Below are 7,004 nucleotides of genomic sequence, written 5' to 3'. Positions count from 1 at the left end.
ACAAGAAGTTACAGGACTGTAAAAACTCCAGGACCAGGAGAGCAAGCAAGATCTTGTCCCCTTACCTACCTAAGGCAAAACAGGGAATCATTCCCCATGGGAAAAACAAATGAACCTCAACCCCAGGTCTTCATTTCAAAGCCTCAGCTCAAGAAGTATGAGGTTTAAAAATGAGGGGTCTAATCACACTTTTAATTTTTGCCAACTGTTGTATAGAAACATGATCCATAGTGGAAAATAGGCCAGCTGCTGATACCTGCATGCGTGGGGATGGCTGCAAAGGTGGAGACATGCCCCCAAGTCCCTTCTTTCACCACACTCCTAAACACTGGGAGTCCAACCCCAACTGGATGCAGTGAAGAAAACACTGGAAGGGAAGAGGAGAAGATCGGAAAGTGTTCTAGCTCTTCTTTCAAGGGGTCCAGGTGCATTCTGTGCCCCCTGATTTGAGAAAAACCAACTTAAAATACCCTTCTCACGCTCCTACCCACCCTCTTCTCCTCTTCCTTCTTTTCTCTTTGTAACCTTCATAATTCCCTTCTTTTTTTTTTTTTTTTTCTCATACCTCTTTTCTGTTCTCTTTCACCTCACTCCTCTTCTCATTCCACTTTGAATGACCATTTTCTGAATACTTACAGTGCCCCTGGTACAGCCCAGGCCCTGCAGACACAGACGAACACAACACCACAGGCATGGCCAAGGGGGAGGGGAAAGAGGGGAGAGAAACAAGTCTGGTTCTGAACATGCTGACTTTAAAGTGCCAGTGGACATCCTTGGAGGTAAACGGTAACAGCTGGGAACACTAATCAGGAGCTTGGGAGAGAGGAAGATTTACTGAATGCCTATTGCACTGCAGGCACTAGGTTGGTGTCGGGCATATGATGAAAAGAGAAAAACCCAGCCCATTTTTCCAAGGACTTTAAGAAAACAAACAAGTGTATGCAAGTGTTAGAGGCGCCGAGGTAAAAGAGTGGGACGTGCTGAGGAGATACAAAGAACAGTGGTCAGAAGTACCCCAGGTAGGGAAATGGGGCGAAGTCAGTCCTTCAGTTTCATTAAGCAGATCAGCCAGAGAGGCCTCCATAGGTGTTAAATTTGGGGTTGGCCCTCAAAGCTCTGTCAATACCAAATTGTTCCAGCCAGTCTCCCCCATGGGATGTTAGCTTTCCTGATATGTATTCTTCTTTCTCTAACTGGATTCTGATCTCCCAGTACCAGAACAGTCTCCATCTCTATATAGAGAGGGGAAATCCATGGCTACCTGGAAGGGCTCCTTCCCAAGTTGTTACAAGAAGCCTGAAGTTTTTAGCTTTATTATCAGGCTAAACTCTGGTGAATCTGAAAAATCACCAGTGATCACTCACATTTCTTCCCATGCATTTCCTGGGCCCTAGCACAAGCCTGAAGGGATTCTGGGATGAATGCACAGGTTTTAATAAAGCTGACAGTCTGATGGGCTGCAAGAACTTCCTAGCAGCACAGGTAAATATCTGTCATGTGAGATCTAGCAAAATTAGCTTTCTATTTCAGAAACCCTTCCCAGCTTTTGTGATGAAATCCACTTTGACTATCAACTGATCAGATCTTAGAACTAATGGAAATTCCCTCCCTCCCACCCTACCCTACCCTACCCTACCCTACCCCCAACCCATTTGTTAGACCAACAGAGAAAACTCTCTACTCTTCCATCAAGTCATCCGTTGTGTCCATCTCTCCTAACCTAAAAAATCTTCATAGGCTGATGAAATAAGTTAAGATTTACATAAACAACTTAACTCTCCCTTTTCTCAGTCTTTCCTCAGATGCCTGAGTTAACTCAGACAAACTAAAAATGGAAACCCAAAGGTCACATATCTATTGCATTTTTAACCCCTTTAAAGGAAAAGTCTCCTTTTGTGCTTGTTCTGTGCCAAGAGCATTGCTGTCTAGCCACAAGTTATCACTAAGAAAACAGGCGGCCCTGAGCACTGGCGTGGGGTTCTACACATAGTAAGTTCAATATGGCTGTCATCAACTTTTATGTTTCTTCTCAGTGATGTCCGGGTTTGTTTTTCCAGGATTTTGACTTTCTTCCAAAATTACCTATTAAAATGTTATTTAAATTATGGTAATATGTTATTAATTAATCATTTCTTGAAACTTATTTATGATACTCTTGCAAGTTACAAGGGATTATTATGAAATACTTGTATTGAAGATAAAGCTGCTTCTGTTCGTTCTGGGGAAAGGGAAGGACTGCTTATTGACTCCATTGCTTTGCCCATTTAAAAATTTAATTAAGTTTTTAGCTACAGGCCAAAAAGAGGGGGAGGAATTGAGATAATCAGAATGATAACATCTTTTAAATTTCAGGTACTCTTCTTGCTATGACTGTTTTATTTAAGATATATGAAATTAGTACAATCTGATAAATATAAGATATCTGTATGAGGCCAAAAATTACCTTATAAAACATCTGAAATTATACCACTCTATCCTGCCTTTTCAAGTACCTTGTAAGTAAGTAGAATGGCTGAGCCTACTTCTTATTTCCAAAAGGAATGAATGGATGGTAGAAATCACCAAGAGAAGAGTTATTCTGTTTAAGCTCATCATCACTATCACATTTCATTGAAAATTGCTAAAACTTGCACACAATTTTAGTGGCATAGATTTGGTCTGCAAATTTTGGTAATTCCTCAAGCTCCTCAGTACTTAAGATAGCTAAGAGCCTAGAAAAACATCTTAAACAATTTTCCCAAATGCCATAGGAAAAACCATCAAGCAAACAAAAAAAACCACCTATGTCCTAGTTCTGACTCTGCCATTAATTACCTTCAACAACTTAGCTTAGTTCATTTGGGTCTCAATTTTCTCATTTGCATCATTACTAAGTGATTTCTAAGGACCTCTCTGAGCTCCAAGGTTCTATAGTATTAACATTAGAACTATGCCCATTTTTACTCAAATTAGCCTCAAAGATTCTATCATCTTCTGAGAATAATCTCTTCATGGTATGTGTACTATGTGGTCTTCACAATGAAGAAATTATAGTCTTTAGATTTCAGTGAATCATTCTCAACCTTTGTAAATGTGAATATATCTTCTTAAGGTCAAGATATTTTTCAGAGTTCCATGTGATGATACTTGTACTTTTGGAGCCAATTGATTGAAAAATCAGTCAATGCCAGGGGTACTGGGACTCCAGTAACATTTAAAATGAATTTGTATCTTGTGATTCATAACAACACCTACATATATTTGGAGAACACTATTACTTATTATTTATGTATCAATGAGGGTGCTTTCAACTCTAATTGAAAATACCAACTCAAATGGGCTTAAATGACAAAGAAGTTTCTCATCTCACATACAAGAAATCTGAGGTAGAGTGGCTCCATGCTTATTCAGGGGTTCAATGTTGTCATTAAGGAGCAAAGATGTTTTCAATTCTCATCTCTTCACTGAGGTGACTTTGCCCCTGTGACGGTAGAGATTTAGCAGTTCCACCTCACATCCGGACATAAAATGTCCTGAAAAAGAAAAAACTGCCTCTTCTTTGTCTCCTTAGGTACAATTAATCTTTCCCAAAAGTCCCTGGACAGGCTTTCTCCATGTAATTGGCCAGAAATGGGTTACATCTCCTTCTTAAATCCATCATTAATGAAGGCAATGGATGAAGATGAACAGACTGGGGGAAGAACAGGAAGGCAACCACCACATAATGCATTCTCAGTCTACACAGAGCGCTATGCACTGAGCCGCAGTAATAACTCAATATGTAATGCCCACTTCTGGAAATCCTCTTTATAAGACCAAGGTCTGTTAACACTCACCACACTATTAATGATTTATGTTCTTCTGGGGACAGGGGGTAAAAATGAAATGAATAGTTCTGAAATAAGTCACCATTCCTTGTATGTGCATCTTTCCTAGAGGACAAATCTCAAATATTGCAACAAACAAAACAAAATTTTTAAATAATTTCAAAAATCCTCTTTCAAGTGTGTATGAAACATTCATAAAGGAAGGCTTTTCTAGGACATAAAGCAAACCTCAACAAATTTAAAGAAATTGAAATCACACGAAGTATGTTCTCTGACCACAACATAATTAAACTAGAAATTAATAACAGAAAGTATTTGGGAAATTCCCCAAATGTTTTAAAATTAAATAACATATCTGTGTGACAAAAAAGAATCCACATGGGAAATTGGAAGATATCTTAAATCAAATGAAAGTTAAAACACAACATATAATTTGTGGGATGCAGCTAAAGCAATGCTTAGGCAGAAATTTATAGCAGTAAATGCTAGAAAAGAAGAAAGATCTAAAGTCAATTATCTAAGCTTCCATCTTAAGAAACAATAAACAAAGTTAGAAGCAAGCAGAAGGGGGAAATAATAAAAGTAAGAGCATAAATCAATGGAACTGAAAACATAAAAACAATAGCAACTTCTGGCTTCCAGTTCCACATACAAGAAGCTTGGAAGTTTCCACTCCATTCTAACAGGTAGAAACATAAACAGATTGAAAAACCACAACTCTTCCTGGGTCCCTAAGAGAAGGGAGAATATAGGACAAACCACTGTCCCCAAGATTGGAGGCAAATCAGGGAACTAAGCCTTAACGGAGCAGAGACTCACCAACAGAAACTGACACAGAAACCAGTACTAGGGAAGAAAACGAGAACTGTACCTGACAAATTGCTGAGGCCCAGGAGGGACAACTCTGAGACTTAAAAACTCCAGGTACCCACAATACTGTAAGATTTACCTCTAGGAGTTTGACCAAATTCCCACAGAAAATATTAGGGGGAAATCCTCTCTTCCTCTGGCAGGAGGAGAAGAAAAGGAGCCGTGTTAAAACAAAATAGAGCAATTTGTTCTTCCTTTTTTTAAAAACTTATCTTGATTGTTGAAAGTATTACTGATGGAACTGTCCTAGATCTTGAAAGTGGTGGTGGTGGTGACTTAACTATATGCATTTGTCAAAACTTATAGGACTCTAAAACGGGCAAATTTTACTGAATTTAAGTTGTCTGGTTTACATGTGATTCTGGCAAATGGCTAAAACACCAGGGGTTCCAAACACAAGTTGGGAATCACTGGCACAGCATAGTTCAGAAATTCTTGGATGAGTTATCATCAGTGGAACATTGAGTCAATGAGTATGTCAGGCAACAAGACCTGATTTTCAGCATGAGTCTATGTACTAGAGATATACCCCTGAGGAAAATAGTGGTAACCATAAACCAGATAATAGGGTGCGGTCTTCATCTTAATAAAGATAGTCCTTGTGTTGACATGTTCTGTGAGAACCAAACCTGTCTTCTGAATCATGGCCTACAGTACAAGAGAATGCTCATCACCTGACACAGACTTTTCAGATCTTCGGGCTAAGTATCATTAAAATCCAGAAATAAGCCCATCTGTCATGTGGCTTCCTGCTGTTTTGTTGAATTGTTTTTCCTTACTCTCCAGTAGGGATCAAGCTTCACACATATTTTAAACAACTGGCCTATTTGCATGAAACAATTCATTTTTGAGAGCACACATCTTTTCCTATGAGCAGTATTGAACTGTCCATCTCCTTGATGCGTCTGACATTCTTCCCATGTCATTTCTGAGCAAATAAAGGACAAATAGGTTGGCTTGCCCCAGTTCTTAGAGAGGCTTAACACTGCCTGGGTGGGCAGGTAAACATTGCCAAGCATAAGACTAGAAATTACTTCCCACCCATAGACACCTCTCAGGCTGGCCTTTCGGATTCCCCACATTCAACCGGCACATTCCACACTTCCGACCTCTCCCCATCTACTCTTTTTTCACTGTTTTACCATTCTCCACCTGAGCCTTACTTTTTCCTGTATGTGTACCTTCATGCTGGACTCCCTGCTTGAAATTCCAGCACCATTCTTGGCCTCTTACTACCACCCATCTTTTAAAACCCAGCTCAAGTGACACCTCTTTCATGAAGTATTGGTTGCCACCCAACAGCTGGAAGTGGATTTCCATGGTTCCTAAATCTCTAATGACTTGCATTCTTCTTTATATTGTCATTATTTGTATATGTGGTGAATGCACCCATATATCTTTTTTTTTATATTGTTGATTCCTTGAAGACAGGTTTTACATCTCATCCTCAATTGTATCTATCCACTAAATGCCTTATTCATGGTAGACCCTCAATAGGTATTTGTTTACTCATTCAACAAATATGTATGAGTTTTGAATGGATAAATGAATGAATAGACTTGAAATTGGAAATGGAAGAAAGGAAACCAAGGTGCTTTGTTATTATAATAAAGGCAGCAGGAGCAATTCAAGAACCATTATAAACAAGAAAAACTGATGAAGACCTTAAGCCCATGACTGAAGGGCAGGATTTGGTACTATTTCTCAGCTGCAGCCTTCCAAAAGCCAAGTGCTCCATAAACTGTGACATAAGCTGTTGTCATAATTGTTTACAGGGAAGTCTTATTATCCAGGAGTACATGCTAACCAAAGATAAAGCTAGGAGGAAATATGGTCTTCTAGTCTTAGAAATGTAGTAGCAACCTGCAACAAAAAATCATATTATCTTTATTTTAATATATAGGAATTCAATTTATTTTTTTTTAATTTTTATTTTTTTAAAATATATCTTTATTGATTTCAGAGAGAGGGAAGGAGAGGGAGAGAGAGAGAGATAGAAACATCAATGATGAGAGCATCATTGATCAAGCCCACAACCAGGGCATGTGCCCTGACGGGGAATCGAACCCTGATTGCCTGGATCCTAGGTCGATGCTCAACAGCTGAGCCACGCCCGGCCGGGCTCAATTTATTTTAAATCAGTGAATTTACTGTCCAACAAAAAAGCTGAATCAAGGATTGTAGATAGTAGAATTATCTCACTAAATATAAAATCATTTTCTCCCCCCTTTTTTTTATGGACTTCATGAATTTGAGTGTCATCCTTGCGCAGGGGTCATGCTAATTAATCTTCTCTGTATCATTCCAATTTTAGTATATGTGCTGCAC

The 7,004-nt window shown here is 39.0% G+C and overlaps 1 pseudogene; it reads right to left on the bottom strand.

Moving 5' to 3' along the window:
- Positions 1–6,903: 6,903 nt before the first annotated feature.
- On the bottom strand, positions 6,904–7,004 carry LOC148091568 (U6 spliceosomal RNA; annotated as a pseudogene).

This window comes from Miniopterus natalensis, chromosome 14, assembly GCF_054644295.1.
Source record: "Miniopterus natalensis isolate mMinNat1 chromosome 14, mMinNat1.hap1, whole genome shotgun sequence".
Lineage (NCBI taxonomy): Eukaryota > Metazoa > Chordata > Mammalia > Chiroptera > Miniopteridae > Miniopterus > Miniopterus natalensis.
This window is presented reverse-complemented; position numbering and strand designations above follow the sequence as displayed.